The sequence below is a fragment of the Curcuma longa genome, chromosome 1 (genome assembly GCF_044706935.1).
Source record: "Curcuma longa cultivar G26 ecotype Majalengka, Jawa Barat chromosome 1, ITB_CL_G26_1.1, whole genome shotgun sequence".
NCBI lineage: Eukaryota > Viridiplantae > Streptophyta > Magnoliopsida > Zingiberales > Zingiberaceae > Curcuma > Curcuma longa.
Window position 1 is genome coordinate 25,269,097 of NC_133861.1, and position 10,070 is coordinate 25,279,166.

The window sequence follows — 10,070 nt, forward strand, 5'->3', positions numbered from 1 at the left end:
TAGAAAACGTAAACCAAACAACAACTTCACGGAAATTAGAAAATGAAAATGGAAAAGGCTCCAACCAAACGCCCCCTTGGTCGACTGTAAACTCCTGAAGGTCAACCTACTTTCCCAAGCACCCCCCGACCGACAACTTCCTTTTCCGAGCACTCGATGACCCACTTAGACCCGACTACCAACTTGTGGGATCTGCACTTGGGCAAAACTTGACGGACAAACACTTGATTTCTTGACTTGGCATTTTTCTCACTCGAACTTTGCAACACTCAAGCGCACTCAGGCAACTAGCGATGACCCATTCAAATTAGGTGGCACTCGGGTAACTCGTCTCACTTGATGCTTGGACACTTTGACCATAGAAGTCCTGTTCAAACTCAGAAAGGTCAAGATCTAAGTACTTGACTTTCATCCTATGACATCCCCATTTGGACTCAACCAACTCGACAATTGAGCGACTTGATTGATTCGACATTCACTTCATGATTTTTCATTTTAACTCAGCAAACTCAGTCGACCTTAATTAACTTCTGACAACTACACACCTGATCAATTACCCAACAGCCTTCGACAACTTGCAGAAGGTGACAATTGATCAATGGGCTGACAATATCAGTATACAATCTAATGGTTGTCTTCAGTGCCCTAACTGCCTCTCAAGCGGACAATTGACATCCCACGTGGAATTTTTTTCGAGACTATATGAGAACCGATGGAGATAAGTTAAAGGGGAATGATTTTTTATCACACATAAAGACAACTCTTCTTCACCAACAATCACTCTTCTCTTTCTTTGGCATTTCTTTCTCTCGCATTTACGCAAGCTTCATCTTTTAGCCAGTGATGATTTGACCGTCGGAGGAGCCGTGTCGGCAACACCAACCCTCCAATGATGCACTTTGACTTGTAGGTCATTGAGAGCACACCGGAGGATCGAAATTTCTATTTCAAAGGCAAACGGAGAGGAGGAGTTCGAGCAGATGAAAAAGGAGACTCCAAGTGCATTCAAATCTTTGTAAGTTTATTGACAGATGAGAGTGTACAAAACACAAGGTTTTGTGGACTCAAGGACGAACACCAGGAACTCCGACTAACACCACCTTTACTTGTTCCTATAAGAACAGGCGTACGCTTGATTCACTAACAACAATGGATAGTCCTCCGGAATAACTAAGAACATTGAATAGAATATATGATCACACAATTGGAAGTAAGTAGACTCATGATGCTCTGTTTCCCTCGGCATCAGTAGATGCCACAGCAGAGATCGCCGACTGACACTGAGGAGATAATGCCGGGGCTGTAGCCGCCTGAGAGTAATACATCTGCAGGCGGGCAACGCCGCCGAATTCATATCCATAATTAATCATCGTTGCCGACGACTGAGACAGATTGGGGTGCTGAACCACATGGTACCCGACTCTGGCGAAGGGATGTGTTTGTTCGGGCGCCATGTGAATTAGTGGCGTTTGTGATGCGCCATTAGCAGGGACCGACACAGCATGTTTTGCCGGGGGAGGCATGGAACTGGGATCCGCCGGATTGTACGTCGCAGGTGGCCGGAGCGGGTAGTAGTACATGGGAATCTGGGGGTCGTATGTGTGGGTTTGCGCAGATTGCTGGATTGCGTGGGAGGCGATCGGGTAGTAAGATGAAGCGGGGATGACGTTGCCGGCGGCAGGGTTGGGTATGAAATGGGGATTCACTGAGATGTACTGTGGATGTTGTTGATGGAATTGCAGATGGAGTTGTGACTGCTGCACTTGGGGCAACTGGTAACCGGCGACACCATTTGCCAGAATCGGAACGTGATTGCTCGGATCCGAGGAAACAGACAGCTCACGGTTTTGATCAGTGGTGGCATTCGAATACAGTATCCTGGAAGAAGAGATCGGAGCAGTTCTTTTGGCTAAGAGCTTATGCAAATCACAACTTTTCTGCATATTAGATACTAGAAGAAGCGATACCTTGAACCAGGAATAGGGATGGGTGGTTCGTTCGGACTTGGTTTCGTAGGTTGCTGAGGGAGGATGGAGATCACACCCGGATCGTGTTGTTCGTCATCGGAGGAGAAATGTCTGCGAGGGTTTTCGGTGGAGGAGACGGAAGATGCGGAAAGGGGGATCGGTGGAGGGGAAGAAGCAGATCCGAAGGAGGAAGTCGTATCGAGCATCGCCGAGTCAGGGAAGGAGTGAACGTCGTGAGTTTGGCGGGTCTGATTGCCGGAAGATTTCCGGTGCGGGATCACGAGCGGGCTCAGGCCGATCTATGTGGTCCCTTCCGCCACGGCCGGGGATTGTAGCGCCACTTCGGGAGTGCACGGAGGAGTCGTCCTCGAGGCCGAGGAGGCAATTGACGGAGGCGGTGTCAGAGGACAGGCCGCGAGGGAGTCCGTCGATTCCCATTCCATCCATGGCGCTTGAGCGCGGCTCCACGAACCAAGTCTCCGACTTGGATTCATCCAGGAGAGACCCAATCGAGGAAGCAGGCGACATATCCGACTTAGATGGAAAGAGGAACAGCCGGAGGCGGGAGGAGCCGGTGGCACCGCCCCCAGCGCCAGAGGAGGAAGCGGCCACGATTCGATCGTACTCCTCCACCATGGTGTCAAGATCCTCATCTGTAGCGACTGAGATGAGCGAGTCGAGGTCCTCGTTGGGGAGCTGGTACTTGAGGGAGAAGGAGCGGCCGCCGAGAAGGTTCTGAGAGAGCTTGGTGGAAACCTCAGTGAGAGAAGATTGGCGGTCCAAGACCACCATGCGGGTCTCTCCGCATAAGTAACATAGGGTCTTATCGCTCGGGCGGGGGAAGATGCGGCCACCGTAGCTGCACATCAAGCGGAGGCGGGTGGCGGCGGTAGTGGGAGGGGGCAAAGAGGGTTCATCCCAGGATTCGCCGGCGCGGGAGCGTAGAGAGGATTCAACATAGTCGGCATGGCTTAGGCCGGCGGTGGCGGTGGCGGCGGCGACGCCAGCTGCCGTTTCCATTAAAGGCATGGCGGGGACGTGGGGATGTGTTGGCGGACGGGGAAAAAGAAGGCAGGTGGGTTTGTTATCTCCGTTGATGTCTGTTTTCCTCATCTCCCTATCATTTTTTTTGGATAATTGTCACATACACCTTAAAAAATGATAAATTTCAACTAACTTTGGGGTGATTCGATTCGGTCTCATGAAAATTTTTCACCGACCACTAAGATAAATTGGGAAGCGCATCTTGAAAATGATCGGCCGTATCCGACGGAAATTTTTCACTATCGGCCCGATCCCACGGAAGTTTTGCATCAACTACCAGGGTAAATCGGAAAGCGCACGCAGCGGCCAACCCAGACGCCTAGCATCCGTTGATTGCATTCCCCATTTGGAGGAAATGACTAACCCAGACGCCCAACATCTTTTGATTGCTTTCTCCATTTGGAGAAAAATTTCTGCAAATACGTCGTAGCTAGAGATCGAACCGCGGGTGCCTGGGAGACAACCTGAATGTCTTACAGCGGCAACATTGCCCCGGGACCTCAAAAGTTAATAGTTTCTAGAGAAATTTTCATTTGCCATATTTTCCTATTTTACACTTATAGTTTAGAATATTATTTTCTACGTCTTATGATTTACAAAATATAAATAAAATAGGACAAAATCAAAAGGCATATTTTATTTTTATTATCATTAAAAGCGCTATTTATTTTTAAAAAAATTTAAACAGACATTTTATTTTAATTTTTATCCTAAAATTGATCTTCTTTACACTTTACTTATATTAGTCCAACATTGTTATAATAATTTTGATTAAAATTATTTTAATATTAATTAAATTACTTCAATATTAATCATAATTACTTTCCAATTTTAAAATTACTTCAATATTAGTAAAAACTATAAAACATTACTACAACTTGAAATAAGTTTGATTAAAATTGATATAACATGAAATAGCTTGACGAGTGTTAGAACAAAATAATTTTGATAAAAATACTATAATAATATTGTATAAAGAAAAAAATGATAATTTTTAAAACATGAGACACTAAGCATTCTTTTAATTTTTTTTTCAAAATCATCCTTTTAATAATAACAAAAATAAAGGTAAATATATTTTTTTAACTTTTACTAATAAATATCATCAGACACTCCTTATTCATTTATAAAGCATAAGTCAAGGTCATATGGGAGTTCAAAAGTATTTTTTAAATTTTAATTTATATTTGTCAATTAAAATCTTCAATATGCTTATAAACTTGTTTTTACCTTCATTTTAAATTATCTTATTCCTTCATGAACAACCTCAACTTTTATTTTGAACAAATTTTACTTTTTTTCAATAAAAGGTGGAATCTACTATCTAACGGTTCTACACGATCGATCTCATAATCGGTCCCACACGATCGGTCCTACGATCATCTATGAAGAGGTAAATCAAAAAATTATAACTATGCCCTGGGGGCAAATTTTGCTCCTCACACGTGTGTATATTTGAAAGATTTTCTTACTTCCTCCTTTCTATTATAATATAATTGGATCGTGTAGTATTTTTATTTTTACTATACGCATTTTATTAATTATCTTCAGCAAAAGAATGACAAATATTATAAATATCTGACTTCTTTATCCAATTAATCCCCAATTAGCATTAAGTGTGTAACACATACCATAAAGAAATCATTATTTTGGATTTTGGAGAAAAATAACATTATGATAAAAAAATAATTTATTTTTTATTTTTACAAACGATGAAGAATAAAACATAATGTTATAAGGAGATAAAATAAAATTTTCTCAATTTTTAAATGTTTCTTATCTTTTAGTAATATAAAAAATACTTTTTATTTTTATATCGCTTTCAGAATACCCTTTATCTAAAATGATGTTTACTACTTTATCCTTCTAGAATTACCATTAAATTGCAGACATCGATGGTTTAATATTAACAAAATTATCAAGAGACATTTCAATATTAATAAAATTTTGGAGGTGTACTTTAAAAATTATATTAAATCTCGAGTCATTTTTAAAAAACACACTTATTCTTTACTCCCTAAATTATTAATAATCGGTCGTGTAAAGAGGACCAGGTTTGTGTATCCCGTCAACCTTTTTATATATATATATATATATATATATATATATCTATATACCGTCAACCTTTATATATATATATATATATATATACAGCATATTATATATATATATATATATATATTATATATATATATATATATATATATATATATATATATATATATATATAATAAATTGATATCAAGACGTCTGAAATAATAAATATATATTTTTATTTTTTATTTATTTATTTTTAACTTGTAGTCATTTAAGTTTTTTTTAAATTTAAAGGTTGAGTTATACTATTAAACATAAAAAAAATTAAACAAAAATTATTATTTATTTATTTTTTAAATTTACGATTAAATCATTTAAAATTTTCCTTTTAGAATTTAAGAATTAGATTATAATATTAAATATAAAATAATTTTAAAATCAAAATAAAAAATATATATTTACTATTCTAGATACTCCGATTCTGATATCACATGTAATCACGCATTTTAAAATGCACAGACTATCTATCTATCTATATATATAGGATTATTATCCAGAGTGTCTTCTCTTGAGCGCCCCGTGAGTGATGCTTGATCCATCGTCATTGCCGTCGCGTCATCCGACCACCGCTGACCATTGGATCGGGCTCGATCGATGCGCCACTCGTCGACGCGTCATCCGGCGTCGGATTCCAATCGGATAGTGGCCGGAATCTGACGAATTTGGTCGGAAACCTCGGCGCCAATGACGGGCCCCAATTCCGACCAAATCGCGATCGAATTCCGTGACGGTGGTCCTTCCTCGGTCGGTCTTCGACCGTGATTTGGCTGGAATCCAGCCGGCAGTGGCGGCGCGCGGAATTTCACGGATTCCGAACGAATTCGTCGGATTCCGACCACTATTCGGTCGGAATTCGACGCTGAACGGTGCGTTGACGAGTGGCGCGTTGATTGCACCCGGTCCGATGGCCGGCGGTGGCCGAACGGCGCGGCGAGAGCGGCAGCAGTGGCGATGGGTTGCGGGTGTTGCGTATAGGTGCGCACGAAGATGTCGCATAGTGTTGGGATCGGTGTGTTCGCTAGAGGGGGGTGAATAGCGATTCTTCGATTTTCTCCTGCGAAAATAGTAGCAGAAGCAAGAAAATAAGAGAAGAAAAGCAAGATCGCTAACCCGTTCGATTTATATCCACCTCTACGAGGTGACTAATTCAAGGATCCACACATACAGCCGACGATTCCACTATGAAAACCCTCCTTTTCGAAGAAACCTTCGAAGGTGGAGAAAACCCTCACAATCTTGATCTCTTCCTTACAATAAATGAAGGTTGAAGTTTGGAGGAAGAGAAATAAAAAACATAGTGTGAATGTTCAGCAAAGAATGAGAGAATCAGAGTTGTTGTTGTTCTTCGCGTCGAACTTCACTTTTATGATTTTTCCGTGCATCAGTCGACTGCTCATAAGGCCAGTCGACTGATGGCCTTAATTGCTCATTAAATGATTCGAATCTGCGTAGCTGTCAACAAAATGGTCGACTAGCAGTCGACTGCTGAAAGCGCCAGTCGACTGGTCAGTCGACTCCACTCGACTGATCATTTTGTGTGCTTTTTCGGATCACCATCAGTCGACTGCCAGAGCTGAAAACTTTCCCTTTCAGCTCTTTCTTCACCCCTTAGCCTTGACGCAAGTCTTCAAACGTTTTCCACAAGCCTCGTGCTTTTCCTTGCACTAGCTTGAGACATTTCCCTCGGCTTCGTCGTGCTAAGTCATCCTTGCCAAGAGGCTGTGCCTCCGGGACTTTATCCTTGCCAAGAGGCCGCGTCTTGGGACTTTATCCTTGCCAAGAGGCCGCGCCTCCGGGACTTCACCAATTGCCAGGTCTTCACTCCTGGACTTTCCTGTGGACTCAAACTACACATGTCAGATAACAAAATATTGTCTAACTTAAACTTATTTTAGCCAAACATTGAAATCCAATCACTTGGGGCATGATTGCACCAACAATCTCCCCCTTTTTGATGTTTGGCAAAACTTGTTTAAGTTAGGTCTTTAAATCACCATATATAGCATAAGATCAAATAACCATGAGCAAATAGCATTGCATCAATAAATTCATCATTAAAACATAATCAAAACAACATGCATCAAACATCTCCATTCTCCCCTTCATAGAGCATCAATAATTTCCTCAATAAACATAATCAGTAATAACATGCATTAAACATCTCCATTCTCAATAAGCATGATTAATAATAGCATTCCTTAAACATCTCCATTCTCCTCTTAAGCTTCAAATAAATTGGCTTCAAGCATTTCCATTAATTTAATTCTAACTTAAAACATCTCCATTCTCTCCCTTTTTGACAATTATCAAAAATAAAATATCAGAAAGAGATAGAAAAAGTTCACATTGATTAGCAAATAATAAGCAACACAAAATGACACAAGCACCCCCTTAAATAGTGAGGTCTACATTATCATTTGCACCAACAATTCAATTTTAATATCGAAATAAATATTTAAAAAACCTTTCTTTAGATCAAATATATATTCCCAAAGCATGTAATAAAATTGGAGGTCAAAAGAAGTCAATTTAGTAACAAATGACATGAAACAGTGTAAAAGTAGAGTCATCAGTCGACTGGTGACTGATAAACTAGTTTGCTGTACCAACTTTGAAAATTCATAAGTAATTCAGGTTAAGTCTAAAAATTATAAAATTTTGCACACGAATTACACCAGCAAGAAAGTGTAGGATCGGGATACGCGCTAGAGGGGGGTGAATAGTGCGTATGACTTCTTTTTAAATTCTTTCGTTTACTAGCAAAGACTAGCAGCGGAATATTAGAAACACAGTAAAAAGGACTCGCAGGATTTACTTGGTTCCTAACCCCCCAGGGTTAGTACGTCCAAGGCCTAATTCGGGAGGCGCCCGTCCACTAGTGGTCTCCTTTCCGAACGGCGTTCGGAGGCGGAGAAACCCGTCTTACAGTCCGTAAATAAAATACACAGAACAATTAAGATAAAATTAAAAGCAAACACTTTTTTGCCGATCCGGAAGTCCTGAGCGTCGCGCACTCCTCCTAGATCTTCCCCGGTTGCAAGCGTCTGGCCTCTTTTGTGTTTCGCAGCACTACAGAATGACTTGGAAGGTTTCTGGCTTGAATGGAGTTGCTTCTGCACGTTCACGGCCTTTTATAATGGTCCTGAGTCGACTCAGATGCCAATCTGGGTCGACTCCAGCGATAAAACTTGATCCTTGTCGTTATCTCCTTCCTGAGTCGACTCAAGTGGCATTCTGAGTCAACTCCAGCCTGAATCCGAAAAAACTCAAAAAACCTTTTTTGTAGATCTCTGAAAGAGCTTCGCAACGCATCCAAGTTTGCCTCATTCTAAGTTCCGAGTCAAAAGTTATGGCCTTTTGAAGTTCAGTCTGCATTATGGTTCCTACAAAATAAGTATGCATACAAAGAAGCAAACCTACCTTTACCTTGTGAGTCTAACTTCGGATTTCTCCCAAAATCCTGGGTTAGTCTAACCCACTCCATTCTGGAGAATTTGTGCCAACCAAGTCACCCAGACTTGTTGGACTTGTGCTCGGCTCTGTCGTTGCCCCCCAGGACTTGGAATGCAACTGATCCTCCTGATCAGTCCACTCTTCTACTTGACAGCAACTGATCCTTCTGATCAGTCCAGTCCTCCGCTGCAACTTGATCCTCCTGACCAAGTCCAGCCTTCCGCAACTTGGTCCTCCTGACCAAGTCCAGGTCTTTGCCTGGTGCACGTTGACTCTGCCAAGACTTCCGCCTGATCCTCCAAATCAGGACTTCCCTTTGCCTAGCCTATAACTAGGACTTTATCTTGCCCAGCTTCTCTCACCAGGACTTCCCTTGCCCAATCTTCCAGATTAGGACTTCCACTGTCTAGTCTAACCGACTAGATCTTCTTACTCACTTCCACACATCCAAACATCAAGTCCTGTTTAGATCACCCCTTGGTCAAAACTGACCAGACCTAGGTGTATTGTCAAACATCGAAACTCTAGGCAAGATCTTAGTGCATCTTGCACCAACAGAAAGCTCATGATAGCCATATTAAAAAAAATATCGTCCAAAAAAATCTTATTTTTCTTAAATTTACACCTTTTACATAAGGGTCTATTTATATACAAAATAGGAATCTTTCTAAGAAAAAATCTAACTAAGAAAATTATAATTAGGCTAATTGACAAATACCTAATTACGAATATATATTAACCAATATTATCAGATAATATATTAACTAATATAATTAGATAATAATCAAAGATGACCTTATGTGATTTAAAGTTTTATGTGGAGACTCTTTTGCCACTTAGACTAATGATATATCAATTGAAAGTAGTTTTAAATTCAGCTTCAGAGTTACAGATTTGTATGAGGCAATTACAAAAATCAAGTATTCATAGCACTGTTTGGATACAATCCTTGTTTGGTGGCTCAACTTATCAGTAACTATATCGGAAAATATTTTAGAAATCTACTATTTGACACGTTATGTTGTTTAAGTTCTTTTTCAACCAAAATATAGCAAGGGGCGCCCCAAATGAAGTCATGAGTGCTTCTTTTCTTTGTCCTCAAAATTCAATTAGCTATGCTCTTCCAGGTGTCACTAGTGTAACATGCTATGATGGCTATGAAGGAATATATCCCCAAATCACACCATTGCAACAAGATGCTTTAGCACTTAAGACAAGGTCCACGGAACATAATTAAGTTGGTTAGTATAAGGTAGACTTATTGAAATAGATAAGGATCGAATCTCAATGAAATCAAGGGAATATCCTCTCCGTAATGGTCAACTGCAGTTTTCTAATTTACCTCCTCATAGATTATTGTGAAACTGACCGTGTAGGACCGTTAATAATAAATTTCATTTTTTTATTACTGAAGTTTAGCACTTAAGACAAACATCATCTTCATCTGCGTCTATTTTATTATGAATTCTTTTGCAAGTGCAATTGAGGAGAAAATCAAGGTCAGCTCTT

At 40.4% G+C, this 10,070-nt stretch overlaps 1 pseudogene; it reads right to left on the minus strand.

Moving 5' to 3' along the window:
- Positions 1 to 1,083: 1,083 nt before the first annotated feature.
- Positions 1,084 to 3,011, minus strand: LOC141843598 (uncharacterized; annotated as a pseudogene).
- Between the last annotated feature and the right edge of the window lie 7,059 nt (positions 3,012 to 10,070).